At 51.6% G+C, this 15,355-nt stretch overlaps 1 protein-coding gene across 1 annotated transcript in view; it reads left to right on the forward strand.

Moving 5' to 3' along the window:
• LOC105467527 (inositol-tetrakisphosphate 1-kinase) overlaps positions 1-15,355 on the forward strand; it is a 181,514-nt gene that overhangs the window by 89,110 nt on the left and 77,049 nt on the right. The window lies entirely within an intron of this gene.

Below are 15,355 nucleotides of genomic sequence, written 5' to 3' on the forward strand. Positions count from 1 at the left end.
TTCTATTTTTTGTAGAGATGGAGTTTCACCGTGTTGCCCAGGCTGGTTGCAAACTCCTGACCTCAAGTGATCTGCCTGCCCCAGACTCACAAAGTGCTGGGATGACAGGCATGAACCACTGCACCCGGCTGCTTTATTACTATTATATCAAATACCAGTTTGGAAAACTGCCTCAAGGAATGCTCACTTTGGACTGGAAAGCAATGAATATAGAAAGAGTACAGCTTCAGGGCTTAAATAATAATCTGTGCAGGCTTTGTAGGAATTTGAGTCAGAGTTTCCCCTGCTTATTGTTAAAAAGGATGCATAGAAAATATTTTTGGCTTGGAGAATTCTTTGCCACCTGTGGCCGGGGTTGCCAGTTGCCATTCTAGGGGGAACATGGAGATAAAGCAAGCATTGAAATATGTTTTTTTGTTGTCAGCAAAAATAAACATCCCAGGCCGGAAGCCAGGGCATGGAAGGGGAGAAGTTTGGGGACATGAAGTTGGAAACCCACTTGGAGATGGGCACTTATTCTCATACCACCACCTCTTGGAGCCAGACCAGGGAACCTTAGGGGGTCTGGGGCCCTCGTTAAAGCCCAGGCCCCCAGGTTCCAGACAAGGGAAATGATGGCTCGAGGTTCCACAGCAAGTCAGTGCCAGGCTCCTGACCCCGGCCTGCTGCTCTCTTTGAAGCATCATGGTTTCCGAAAATCTTATCTAAGTCCCTTGTTCCATGAGGCCATAAAAATGGCAACTGCCATGTATGAAGCGCTTACAGCCTGTACCAGGCAAGGTGCTGACGCCTCACCTGTGTTAACTTCCACAGCGGTCTCTCCAAAGGGACTGAGGCATCTAACTCCCTCACTCATGGCCCTTTGCCAGCTTCCCCCACTCTGAGGACCCTGACTCCTAATTGTGCCCCCACCTCTTTGTCCCCTGTCCCCTGCCCCCTGTACCCACGCTGGCCTCCTCTGCTCGGGACCCCTGCACTTGCCTTCTTCTTAGTTCAGAATATTCTTTCCCAGGTCTCTTCCTGGGCCTTCTTCTTGCCCAGCCCTTCCTTAGAGAGACCTTGGATTCATTTGCCAGTGCTGCTGTCACAAAGAGCCACAAACTGGGCAGCTTAAATAGCAGAAATGCACCCCTTCCAGTTCTGGAGGTGACAAGTCTGAGATCCCACGCAGGGCTCCTTCCGAGGCGGCGGGACCTGTACCAGCCGTCTCTCCCTGCTGGGGGTGGATTGCCGGCCGTCTTTGGCGTTCCTGGGAATGTAGAATTATCACCCTCATCTCTGCCTCTGTCTCCTCACGATGTTCCTCGTTTGTGGGGGTCTATGTCTAAATTTCCCCTTCTTTTTTTTTTTTGAGACAGAGTCTCGCTCTGTCGCCCAGGCTGGAGTGCAGTGGCCGGATCTCAGCTCCCTGCAAGCTCCGCCTCCCAGGTTCACACCATTCTCCTGCCTCAGCCTCCCGAGTAGCTGGGACTACAGGCGCCCGCCACCTTGCCTGGCTAGTTATTTGTATTTTTTGGTAGAGACGGGGTTTCACCGTTTTAGCCAGGATGGTCTTGATCTCCTGACCTTGTGATCCACCCGTCTCGGCCTCCCAAAGTGCTGGAATTACAGGCTTGAGCCACTGCGCCCGGCCCAAATTTCCCCTTCTTATAGGAGCACCAGTCATCGTGGACTAGGGACCTACCCTGCTCTGGTATGACCTCATCTTAACAAAGGTCATCTGCAAGGACCCCATTTCCTAACAAGGTCACATTCTGAGATACTGGGGCTTAGGACTTCAACATACTGTTTTTTGGGAACACAGTTTAGCCTGTACCAGGCCTTCTGACAAGTGCCCCCCTTTCCCATCATGCCCTCTGCACTTCATTGATACTGCAGCCCTTGGTGGCGCCTGCAGTCACTTCATTTACTTGTTTGTCTGTCTCCCACACTAGGGTGTGAGTATGAGCACTGAGGACAGGGACCTGGTGGTCGTCTTCACACTGTGTCTTCAGAGCTTGAGCAATGCTAGGCACAGAATTACTCTGTTCACTTAATTACTCAGTGAATGAGTGCGTGAATGAATGAATGAACGAATGAAAGAAAACAAGGCCTGTTGTCTTTCCCATCCATCACTCACACAAACTGAGGCTTTGAGAAAACCGGAGCAGAGTAAAGAACAGGCTTTTGTGTGTGATTCATGAAGCAGTAACGGTTTCTCTTTTATTTACATCTTGGATAAAGGGCAGAAGCAAGCAGGGTGGCTGTGACTGCATTCTTGATGTTTTCAGCATTTGTCAAGTGGGACGTGTCACCTCATTTTATTTTTGCACGTTCTCCAGTCAGCTCTACTGAGTGTAAATGCGGGGCGCCACTCTCACACCCTCAGCTCCCACGTCGGCAGTTGGAAGGGAGTGCCGCATGCATTGCGCGCTAACTTCGTGCTTGCCATCTGGGAGGGAAGTTGGGATCCAGGTGGTTCAGTCCTGGATCTGAAATCCTCTGTGGGAAGTGCAGAGAGACAGGGTAGCTGGGTGTCTGGAAGGGGGTAGCAGCCTTTCAATTCATCTGGCCGAGAGCTCAGATAGAAATCGATCCCTCGCCACAGCACGTGTTCAGCTTTGGGACAGTCAGATGTGGTGCACCGAAGACAATCGCTGGGGACTGTCGGTGGCTTCCTCTGTTACCCTTGCCCTGTCCACTCTCTTTGGGCCTGGGAGGGTCGGTGTCTGTGACTGTCCGATCCTCACTATGCTTGGCTCTAGAGGAAGGGGCCTGCATGATGCTCATGGCCTGCTTGGGAGGACCAGAGTCATGCCCAGGAAGCCGTGCTGGTGACCAAGGGTGGTGGCCGTCTCCTGCCTTGTGTGTGCTTGTTGTAAGAGCCGTGGCATCTTTGGCCCACAGGGACTGTGGTCTGCCAGCTTGGCTGAAAGCACAGCTGCCTGGTGCTTGTGTGCATTTTGAGCTTCCTGTGGCCCATGTCTCCTCTCTACAAGGTACACCCTGGGACTGAAGCTAAGGTGGCTTGAGTGTCCTTGACTACTCTGTTGCCCAGAGACGGCTTGCTTTTTCTTACCCTGCCAGGCCCAGGGCATGTGTGGCTTACTCCCGGGCTGCTTGGGACATCGTGGAATTCTTTAACCAGGAGATTCTCACCTCCCCCACCATACCCTCCAGAGTCCAACACAGACGTAACTAAGCTCAGGGTCCCCAAGGGTCTAGGCCCCAGGTGGAGGCGAGGGGCGGGTAGTGTGAGGTGTTGGCTGTAGGGAAGGGAGTGGTAAGAAAACATGGGCCTGCCCTTACTCTCAGTGACCTTCCACAAGTTCCCTCATCTCATCCTGTCCTCATTTTTTTGGTGCAAAGCAGGGATAACATGTCCTCGGAGGGTGGTTATGGAAATGCCCAGTACATACTGTATGGATAGGTGAATGGCACAAATCTCTCCAGCCTTGGGGAATCAATTCAGTCCATGTTTGCTGGTTTCTAGAACAACTGGGCACGGTGCCGGGCCACACAGGGGACATGGGGAGGAATAAGACATAGTCCCTGTCCTCAGAGAGAGGGCACAGGCTAAGGAGAATGCTCTGTGACTCATCAGTGGTGTAAGCTCAGTCAGCTTGAGCCTCTCTGTTCTCCCTGAGTAGGCACCACTGTGAGGAGGCAGTGAAGCGTTCTCAATGGGAGGGAGGAGCCACAGCCCCACCATCGTGCCTGGGACGCTGAGGCTTAGAAATGCCAAAGCTGAACCTGAAGGCGGTTACCAATGGTGGGCTGAACCATTTGGCGTTGGAGGTGGGAGATCCAATGGGAACTGTGATTGATGGGGTTCCGGAGGGTCCGAGAGCTGACACCTGCTTCGGGAGGGTGCCTGCAGGGGCCCTGTTCTGGCCCAGGCTTGGTGCTAAGGCTTCACCAACACGGTCTTGTGGAATGCTGGTGGCAGCTGTCATTGGCTTTATTGTACCAGTGAGGAAACAGTGTCTCAAGGGGGTTGAAGATCACTGACTGAAGGCCCAGGTCTGCCCACAGCTGCCTCTGCTGCTCCATTGCTTCCAGTACCTGGGACTTGAGTTCCAAAGCCATCCTTGGCATAGGCACATAGTGAGCAGTGCCTGGGGAGAGATTGTCCTGGCTGGAGAGCTCGTCAACAGGCTGAGCAAAGGTGTTAAAATAGGCTGTCCTGTACCTCTGGGAGTTGGTTTCCAGTCCAGTGGAGACTGGTGGCCCCTCCAAGCAGTGACTCAATCTGGGTTCACTCCATCAGGTTGTTCTGTCATCCAAGTGTTTTTCGTCAGCCACATGAATGGGGTCTAGGGAAAGCATGCTGTTCATCATACACTTGAACTAGCTTGGCCTGGAAGCCCCCACTATGTCTGCTCCCATTCTGTTGGCCAGGACATGTCCTGTGGCTCCTGTGCACATGCAAGGGAATCAGGGCAAGTTGAGTATGTGGCTATGGGAGAGCAGCCTCCAGGTTTCTGGCTGGAGCCAGCAGATGTGTGAGCCCACAGTGCCAGTTTCCCACTGAGGTCCTCTCAGTGCCGAAAGCCAAGCACCAGCACCTTTTTTTTCCCACTGCACTCTAGGTGACTTGGAAAGTACTGAAGCCTCAGGCCAGATGTTGGAGAGAAGAGAGCCAGGATTCCTCGGGCACTGAGAGCAGGGAGGGTTTTTCAGTGAGCCCCTTGTGCTCAGCCAGAGCAGCTGGGTCAAGTGGCCCTGGGTGAGACTCAGGTTGTCATGTGTGCCATTTGGTGGGAAAGGGCAGTTGGACAGCAGTGGAAATCATTTCTGTTTTCTGTTGATGACTGTCTTGCTCACTCAGTGGCTGGTGCATGGGCTCTGAGATCTGCGGAGGAGTCCTGAGAGCCACATGTACACGGTTGTCCACGTGCGTGCACATGTTGTAGACGTGTCCCTGTGTTGGAACATCTGGAGTGTGGTTCTCCAGTTGTGTAGCCCAGAGTCTGCCTCCCTGGCCCGGCCCCTCCCAGGTCCTTCCTCATTAGCTATGTGGATGAAGGCGAGTTGCCTTGGTGTCCCCATCTGTACAAGGGGAATAATAATCGGCTCTGCCTCACGGGGTCATTGAGGTGATTAAGTGAGATAGTTCATGCCAAGTGCTTAGAGCTGGGCTGGGTGCACAGAGGTGCTCGATGGCTGTTAATTATTGGCTGGATTTGAATCTAAGCCTGTCTGACTCTGACTTCAAACGTGTGTTCTTCCTAGAGACTGCTCAGTTGGTAATTTACAAACTTTCAGTAAGTAAATAAGACATTTTACTGGTTTTAAATTTCCAGGAGCACATGATGAGAAGTCTCCCTTTCACCCTGGTCCCACAAGCCCCCCGGTCCTCTCCCCCGTGGTGGCTGCCAGTCTGACCAGTTTCTTGTGCACATCCCCACATACTCTGTGCATATCCAGTAAGATCCCACTTAAGTCTTCGATAGGTTCTTGAGGACTGTGACTTTAAACGAAATGTACAATGAAACCAATTTTTTTCTCACTGTTATAAAAAAGTGACGTTGAAGGAATTGATGTTATCTGAGGACCTGCTGTACAATTCAGTTGATGCCGCACCCTCCAAGAACCTATCCCCAATGTTCAGTGAAGACTTACTGTACAGGCAAATGTTGATTTTGTGTAACCCTTTTTTTCCCTCCCCATACATATTCTAGCGTGCTATACTCAGTGATCGGCACCTTCTTGGAGATCTTTCCATGTCACTACAGAAAGCGCTCCCCGTTCTCTTATGTGGCAGCATAGTCTTCCACCATATGGGTCATCATAAGTGATTCAGTCTCTTCTTGTTGGACTTTTATTTAGTTATTTATTTTTGGCGATTACAAACAGTGCAGCAATGTGTGTAAGTGCATATGTGGGTGAGTTCACCCTGTGGGATCAGGTGGTCCTGGGTGAGATATACCCAGATATTGTGACAGATATTACCGACTTGCTGCCTTTTGAGATGGTCAAATTCACATCCCCCCAGCCCTGGCCAACACAGCATGTTAACCATCTCTCCAACTTTCAACAATCTGGTACATAAAAAAATGATATCTTAATGTGGTTATAATTTGCATTTGTTATATAAATGAGGTTGAGTATTTTCTAATACTTATATGTTGGGAGCCTTTTGTAGTTAATTTTCTGTACTTACATTCAAACATATCTTTTGTTCATGTTTTCTGTTGTGTTAGGTTGTCTTTTTAAAAAAATCAGTTTGTACGATCTTAATTATATTTGAGAGAGATTAGTCATTTGTGATATAAGTTGCAAATATAATAATGTGGTGTTCCTGGTTAAGAGGATTCATGACCAAACCATGGGTTTTCCTTAAATTGATACATAAATATAACTAATTCTCCATCCAAGTCCTATTCTTTTTTTCTTTTTTTTAGACAGGGCCTCACTCTGTCACCCAGGCTGGGGTGCAGTGGTGCAATTTGTGCTCAAACCACGCTCCTGCCTCAGCCTCCTGAGTAGCTGGGATGATAGACATGGGCGTGTGTGCACCACCAGCCTGGCTAATTTTTGTATTTTTTTAGAGATGGGGTCTCAGTCTGTCATCTAGGCTGGTCTCAAACTCCTGGACTCAGGCGATCCACCTGCCTTGGCCTTCCAAAGTGCTGGGATTACAGGCATGAGCCACCGCTCCCAGCTCCAAGTCCTGTTCGTAAGGGTTTGTAGGAAAAATAAATGAGCATGACTGGTCAGGAAGATTGTGAAAAATGGAGGACCTAGCTCTTACTGGTATTAAACTGTATTATGAAGCTATTGTAATTAAAACAATGTGGAGAAAAGAAAACCAAACCAAATCAATGTGGTATTGATGCCAGACAAATTAATGGAGAGTCCAAAATATGTGGGAATTATGAAAATATTGGCATTTGAAAACAGTGGGTAAAAGATGGGTAAGTAAATGTTGTTGAGACACTTGAGAGCCCATCGGGAAGAAAATGCACACAGATGCACACCTCAGTCTTCCACTGAAACAACTCCTGGTGGATCCAAGATTTAATGATAACAACTTAAAATGTAAAAATAGTTGAGAAAACCATGGGCTGATTTAAACAACAGTCTAGGGAGCAAAGATCAAAAGATGAAAATATTTATACATTTGAATTACAGAAAAGTCAAGATTTTATGCCTGGCAAAACCACCACAACTAAAATAGAAAGACAGCAACGTGGGCGGTGCTAGGCCTTACCACTGCCTGCTTGCCCCCACAGCCTCCGTTCCTGCCCTTGTTTTCCGGGTTGGGGTGCCAGTGCCAGGCCCTTCAGCTTGGAGAGTTTCGTGAAGCTGACAGTGGTGTGCTGTGTCGGTGGCCGGCAGGATGGAAAGACCCTGATTCCAGCCCTGGATAGGCTCTGGCTTCCTGACCCAGGTGGCTCTCAGGAGATGGTGTGGTTGAAAACCTGAGGCCTGCCAGCTAGGATTTCAGAATTGTCCTCTTCTCCTGGAGCTGGGGCAAGTCTGGGTTGGCAACGCTGTGCTTGTGGGTGCTTCCCTGCTTCTGGCCCCCTCAGATTGTATCTCAGACCACATGACAGCTGCCCCCAGTCTCACTCCCTGCAAGTCAGGAAAGGACGTCCAGCCAGCCATGTTGTCAGCCCACTCCCCTTCCTGATGAAGGCAGAAGACTCAGGAGCCTGTGTCCTGGAGCCACAGGGACCTGGGGGTGTTAGGGGAGATTTGCTGGTTATATAGCCTCAGTTCGGTTGTTTTGCCTCTTGACTTCCTTGCTTCATGTGTGAAATGGCAACAGTGGCCTCTGCCTCTTAAGGACATGGAGTTTACGTACTTAGGAGATTAGGTCTGTCATTTGCTCAGTGCAGCACCTGGAATATGATAAGGGCCCTGGTAGTTCTGGTGGAGGTGATGATCAGAATCATGCTGGTGGAAAGCCTGAGAAAGACAGAAAGGCCTCCGCTGAGGCCAGAGAACATTTAGCCTCATGTGAGGAAGAAAGTCCTATTTGCTGACACCAGTGCAGCATAGTCAGCTCTAGTCACAGAGGGAAGTAATCGACGGCCGGCCCTGGCTGTGTGCTCATCATGACTATAGGAAGGATATTTCTTTACCCTCACTCCGCAGGCGAGGAAGCAGGCTTGGGGAGGGGAGGGATGTACCCTTTCCCAGGCTGCACAGCTGGAGGCTCAGCCCCTGCCCCCTGACCGCTGGGCATCCTTCTCCCTGGGGAGGGGGCACCTCTGTGCTTGTGGTGGTCTGGGAAGAAGAGCACTGGCCAGCCATGGAGGAGTGCTGTGGGCAAGAGGATTCTGCAAGTTCCTTCCTCCAGGCCTGGCAACAGGAGGTTAATGTGTGGGATCCTCTCCGCTCTCCCCACAACACACACAGAGTGCGGTCAGGCTTTGTTACGTGGCCTCTGATTCCTGCCTTGTGGGTCCAGATCTGCCAGCCCTTTTATGCCCCCTTTTTTTTCTTTTTCTGCCAGCCTGTGATTCATACTTTCCCCCCGGGATAGGACTAGATTGGTGCCTGGCAACAGAGGGAGGGGTTAGCTCCTATCAGCTCTGACTGTAGCCTCTCAGGTGCCACTGTGAACAATAACACAGATGAAGCAGCCCCTCGGCCAAGACACATGGATCGAGGGACTCATCTGGCAGATTGAGGGGACTGCTAGGGGTGAGCTTTCCTGGGATGCTGGGGAGTAGCCACGTCCGTAATGTGGCTCTATGGAGGCTCCTGCCTTCTGCTCCTAAGGACTCTGACAAGTTATCTTCCTCTTACAGGATAAATCCCCGTTCCTCTCTCATCCAAATACTAAACTACAATGTGAAAAAAATCACAACTAAATTCCGTTCTCAATCTTGCAGTTACCTGTCGGGGCCTGATTGCCTTAATCTGCTTTTCTCCCCTTCTCTTTCCCTTCCCTTCCATCCTTCCTTTGTCTCAACAAATGAAAAAGAAAAGCTTGGGGTAGGGGGACCACCTATTTTATGAGGACAGATTAGGTTGTGCTGTATTTACCAACAGCCTCAGAATCTTAGCTGAAAACCGTGGGTTATTCTGCACTCATGCCACGTGTCCACAGGGCCAGCTAGAGGCTCTGTCCATCTTGTTCATTCAGAGATCCACAGCTGAGCAGCCGTATCTGGAAGGTCGCTGGTCTTGCACCAGAGGGGAGAGAGGGCTCTGGAGACCTCACTCCTGCAGTTACGCCTCTGCCCAGGAAACAGTATGTTCTGTTTTCACTCACAGCTCATTGGCCACAACGTGTCACACGATCACCCATTTACCAGGGAATCAGGAAGTGCAGTCCTGCCTTGTGTCCAGAAAAGGGGCTGATAGGCCAGGTGTGGTGGCTCACACTTGTAATCCCAGCACTTTGGAAGGCCAAGGTGGGCGGATCGTGTGAGGTCGGAAGTTTGAGACCAGCCTGGCCAAACATGGTGAAACCCAGCACGTCTCTACAAAACAAACAAACAAACAAACAAAAACAGAAAAGCAGCTGCTACCCACAGTCCTTTTATTTTCATATTCTGGGTTTTCTTATCAGCCTTTTCCACAGTAAGTGTTGGTTGTGTGGTTGTAATTCAAGCATCTACCCTTATCTCTATCAAGACCTCTTCATTGTCATCTCAGTGACTGCTTTTGTTGTTGTTGTTGTTGTCATTTTTTAAGAGATATGGCCAGGCACAGTGGCTCACGCCTGTAATCCCAGCACTGTGGGAGGCTGAGGCAGGTGAATCACTTGAGTTTAGGAGTTCAAGACCAGCCTGGCCAACATGGTGAAACCCATCTCTACTAAGAATACAAAAACTAGCTGGGTGTGGTGGTGCACGCTTGTAATCCCAGCTACTCGGGAAGCTAGGCCAGAGAATCGCTTGGACCCGGGAGGCGGAGTTTGCATTGAGTGGAGATCATGCCAGTGTACTCCAGCCTCAATGGTAGACCAAGACTGTCTCAAAAGAAAAAGATGCGATCTTGCCATGTTGGCCAGGGTGGATTCAAACTCCTGCGCTGAAACGATCCTCCCACCTCAGCCTCGTGAGTAGCTGGGATTAAAGGTGTGCCCCACTGTGCCCAGCCACACCATCTCAGTGGCTCGTGACTAGCCCTTTGTGGTGGCATGCCCAGCATTAGCCAGCACCCCATTTTCGCACATGCACTCTGTGTCTTTTCTCTTGTCAGTGTGTGGTCAGTGACTCTCCCTAGGCCAGAAGTGGCCTTCACCTGTTGATCATTTCCATAGGCCAGCATCCCAGGAGTGGGTATGCTTATCCTTTGCCTGCTCTTGGACCTGGCCCTCCAACACCCAGTGTTGAGAACGCAGAACAGGACTGGCCCATCCTGAGAACTCAGGGCCAGTCCTATTCTTAAGGAGCTGTGCTTGCTGAATGGGTGTGACTTTTCTGGGTCTGATGTCAGCTCATAAATTCCCAGAACTTTGGCTCTACAAGGTAGCGCCATCCTCAGGCCATTTAATTGTCTCAACCCTTTATCTTATAGAGAAAAGTTACCCACTCTTATGCCTTCACGAGTTTGCTGTTTCTTCCCATTACCTGAGTAATTGGAAACCAGTTACTCAGGAATCAGGGAATTGGGTCAGAGAGCGTTTTCAACAGCTTCCCTCCCCAGCCTGGGGCAGAGGCTGCTAGGGTGACCTGTACTGTCCTTGTCCCAGGCTGCTGGTCTTGGTGGCAGCCCCCGGTGACCTCTAGCTCTTCACCTCTCTGGAGCTCCTTTGAGAGTGAGAGTTGTACTTGCCAGGGGAAGGCCTCCATCTCCTCTTTTCCAGGCTTCGTTGGAATCAAACCCATTGAAAACACACCACTGGCATGGAGTCCTCCAAGGCCAAGCTCCTTTCTTTTTGTTTTGTTTTGTTTTGTTTTGTTTTGAGTGAGGATCTTATTCTGTCTCCCAAGCTTGAGTGCAGTGGCGTGATAGCTCACTGTAACCTCTGCCTCCCGGGTTCGAGCAATTTTCCCACCTCAGCCTCCCAAGGAGCTGGGACTACAGGTGCCCATCACCACACCTGGCTAATGTTTGTGTTGTTTGGTAGAGATGGGGTTTCACCATGTTGGCCAGGCTGGTCTCAAACTCCTGACCTCAAGTGATCTGCCCGCCTGGCCTCCCGAAGTGCTGGGATTACAGGCGCGAGCCACTATGTCCGGCCACAGCGTCCTTTTTGAAGTCTGTCCATGAGGTTTCCAGATCTGACTTTTCTTTCTGGAGAGACCTGCTTCTGCTCGGCAAGGCCTTTGAACTTTGGCGATGGCAGTTCTGTCCCAGATTCTCAGATCCATGGAGAGGGCAGAGGAATAAGTCAGACTTCAGCCCTCTCACCCTTTATTGGTTGGGACAAAACTTTTGGGAAGTTTCCACTGGTCAGTAATAATAAGAATAGTAAGTATAGGGAAATACAATAGCTGACATTTATTGAGTGTCACTGGCTAGGTACTGCTAAGAGTGGGTGTGAAGTTGTGAGATTGTGACATGTTATTTAACCACCCTGCGCCTCTCATGAGTCCCCATCTCAGACCATTGTGAGAATTGAGTGACTCACTGCATGTAAAGTGCTTAGAGCAGAGCCTGGCACCAAGCAAGTATGCAAGAGCTGGGTGCTAGTGCTGGGATCGCGAGGCTTCTTGCTTTAAAGACAAGGAAACTGAGATTCCTAGAGGATGGTGGTGACACAGCCCTCTCCATTACCTGAGTAATTGGAAACCAGTTACTGAGAAATTGAGGAATTGGGTCAGAAAGATTATATGATACCACAGAGGAAGAGCAGCCTCCAGCTCTGGAGCAGGAGACAGTGGATTAAAGAATCAGCTTCATAACTGGGGTTATGGTGCAATCTTGGAGGGATGTGCAAAGGGTTCTGGGGCTATGGGGAACACGAGGGAGCCACTAATTCTTCCTGTTTGGGCTGAGATGAGTTGAGAAATGTGAAAGAGGATTGAACTTTCGCTCTGGGACTCTTAACAATCCTGTGAGGTGCAGGGAAGGGTTAATAGCACCCTCATTTTATGACTGGGGAAACGGAGGTACTCCACAGCTCACTGACCTGCTCTTGTTCAGAAGCTGGTGGATTGGGGATGGGTTTCTAGGCCTGTCTGCCTGGCCATCCCTCCCCAGTTCCAGCTTCTGGGAGAGACAGGGAGCGTCAGGACCTAGCTCAGCGTGGTTACCAGGCTGGGTACGATTGGGTTAATCATTTTGGAAGTCAAAGAGGACTTTGGGGCCACTGGGGTTTGCAGGCCTTTGTCCCGTCTCCCGGCCCTGCCCCCAGCTCTAGTAAGTCTCTGCCTTCGTCCCCGAGGGAAACAGTGGCCCCTTGTTTTCTCCGAGTTCTGAACTCCAAGCGCCACACAGAGCAGGATCCAGCATGGGCCCTGCAAGATGGCGTGACTTGGAAACAGAGCGCCCACAGACCTCAGGTCCCGGCGGGCAGCCTTTCACTGAGACACTCTTGCTCCTGCTGAGAGGGACAATCCAGACCCCATCCTCTGAGGAGGACCAGAAGTCCCCGGGAATGTTCTCTTTTCTGGGGGCAGAGTGTGGTCAGAAAAGCAGAATGACAACCTTGAAATGAGTTCCTGTCCCCATGGCATCTGCGAGACATGCCTCTGTGGTGCCCTTCCCCCTCGGGCATCCCCCTGCACAGTGTCCTTTCCTCCATGGCCTCCCCAGTCTCAGGAGCTGGGCCCTTTCTCCTATAGGGCCGCACCCAAGGGCCCGTCTCTTTTCCAGCCAGCGGAGGGAGACTGTGGCCCGTTTGCAGTGTGTTCAGGGGACAGACCCCTTCAGGGCAGTTGTGGCATGTCAGTCACCTGAGGAAGAGCCACCAGAGCTGCCAACAGCCCTGCTGGTACCCAGCACAGATGCCACAGCGAGAGGCGGCCGCACCTGAGAGCGGCCTAGGCCTGATGTGTGTCCCAAGCTGCTGTTCTCACAAAAGGGTTTTACTGGCATGAAAATGCTTGGAAAATACACAAAGGAGGCTGGCCCGTTTCCAGAGCTCAGCTGTTTACCTTCAGCGGAGCGCCGGGGATGCGGAGAGCTTATTTTCCAAACAGCCACGGTTGTCAGGTCTACGGGCCTCAGGCTGATGCCAGGCGAGGACACCAGGGCGTCCCCTCTGCTCACCTCCTTCCCCAGCACCAAGGGAACGCCACAGTTTCTCCCAGGCAGGGAAACCTGGAGGGCTGTCTGGAGATGTGGTGTCCCGTCTCCCTGGTGGGCATAGGGGTTCTGCAGGCCTGCATGCGTCGCTCCTGTGGCCTGGCTCCCCCTGCGCTCGTAGCTGTCTTGGCCTCTCGTTTGTGGTGCCTGTCCCACTGGAGCCACAGACTGTAGTGGAAATGGGTTGGTGTTTGGCTGTGTCTGAGAGCCCAGTGTTCTCTGCCCATGGCCTCTCTACCTTCCTTCAGATTCTGCTTTTTCTGGGAAGAGGTGTTGGGTGGAGTGTAATTTGGAATCTGTGATGAGAGCCCAGCAAAGCTCTTGCAGTTTCTTCTTTCTATCAAAGGGGAAACTGAGGCCCCAGGGGATGGCGAGCCCAGGTCAGCGGGCCGCTTGTGGAGGCTGACACGTGGGCATTGCCGCACAGTCTCTATCCTGGCTGCTCCACCTGCATGGCCCTGCTTGGTCATTTTCCTTCCTGGGCCGTTGGTGTCCTGGTCTGTGCAGCAGGGAGCGTCCTCCCCGGCCCCTGGGCTTGCCATGAGGATGAGCCAATGCCAGGTCTCAGGAGATACTGGGAAGTGTCTTTCCCGTCCCCTTCTTCACCCAAGAGCCCCAGAGATGGGCAACTTCTCAGCTAGCCTGGTTTTGGTTTTATTTTGTGTTGTTTTGTACACAGGCCTGTCACCATGGGGAGGGAACAGCATTCCTCAGTAGTTTCTTATTGTGAGGTCTAAAGGATTTTTTTTTCTATATAGGGGAAATCCCTTAACATCTTTCCTGGCAAACAGTAAGAAAGACGAGTTAAAGACACCAGCAGATGAGAGCTGCCGTGTTCCGGGGGTGCAACGGAGAAGAGTTTAGTAAGGGACCATCACAGGGTGCGGGCAGACCTGAGAGCCAGCACAGGACAAAGTTCCCTGCTAACAAGCCCTGAGAGCTGTCACCACCCCCAGGCCTGAGGGGACAAGGGGACCAAAACATACCTGGAGCCGTAGGGAAGGCGGTGGTATTGAGAGAGGGGCTGCCCTGCTCCATGGGGGCTGTGACTCCTGCCAGAAATACGGCAGGGGGTCGGGGCGTGAGGATGCTGCAAGTACACCCTCCCTCTCTCCTTCTTGCCCATCTTCTGTTGTGCCTCCAGTTGGCCCGACTTGGCCAGAGGAGAAGGCAGCCAGGTGGTTGTGGCCTTAGAGGACAGCTGCCTAGGGCACAGAGCAGGCATGGGGAGCGGGGTTGTGGGGGCAGGCAGTGGGGAATGGAGTGAGAAGCGCAGCCTGAGATCTGAATTTGTGTTCCTGCTCCACCGCCTTCCTGCTGTGGGACCCTAGGCAGGTTTTAAAAGTCTCCGTCCTCCACTTTCCTCATTTGTAAAATCACTTCTCGTAGTGGTTGTTAAATACAATGAAAGAAATGCACGCAAGCTTTGAGCGTGGTGCCGACTGCCAGTGACCATTTGTAGTTGTCATTATGATGTCTTTAGTAACATCTTTAAAACAATCAGCCTTGAATCCTGGAGCGAAACCCACTTGGGGGTGGGGTTGAGAGCAGGGGTGGGGCTTGTGACCTTCTCTGGCCTCTGCTGAGGCCAAATTGGGGGTCAGCCAGGTGCCGGGCTGGCGCCGCTGCCTCCGAGTCACTGGCCTTGCAGGTGGTGGTGGCTGTGGGCCGGGAGGGAGGCATGTGGCGGGTCAGGCAGCGGGTGTCAGGCTGCCCCAGCTTTTGGCAGGTGTTCCTGTCTTGGGGTCAGGTGACGCTGACTGTCTGTTGGCCAGAGGCCTTGGGGACTGATCATCCCAACCTCAGGCACTTGCAAAAATAAACACCTTCCCCGGCAAAGCAGGGGAGCAGCGTGGAACAGATTGCAGGCAGCCCTGCACGCCTTCGCTTCTCCCGACGAGCCCAGATTTCAGTGTGAAGTGCAAGCGGCTGGTCGCTCGAAGCAGCAACGTCTAGATTCCTGAGGACCACAGCTTTGCCAAGACTTTTTATAGGTTAGCAGAAGCAGTATCCGCTTAGATCTAAGTTCTGATCAGGCTGTGTGACGTTAGTCATTTACTTAACCCCTTGGAGCCTTAGTTTCCCTAGGTGGTTGGGCAGATGGGACATGTTCAGAAAAGCCTTTCTCTGTAAAGCCATTTCTCAGCATCACTTGCCTGGCCTGTTGACACCGTCACCTTGATTCCTCTTATGTGTCTTGTACATCCTGGATAGC

Source organism: Macaca nemestrina, chromosome 7, assembly GCF_043159975.1.
Source record: "Macaca nemestrina isolate mMacNem1 chromosome 7, mMacNem.hap1, whole genome shotgun sequence".
Classification (NCBI taxonomy): domain Eukaryota; kingdom Metazoa; phylum Chordata; class Mammalia; order Primates; family Cercopithecidae; genus Macaca; species Macaca nemestrina.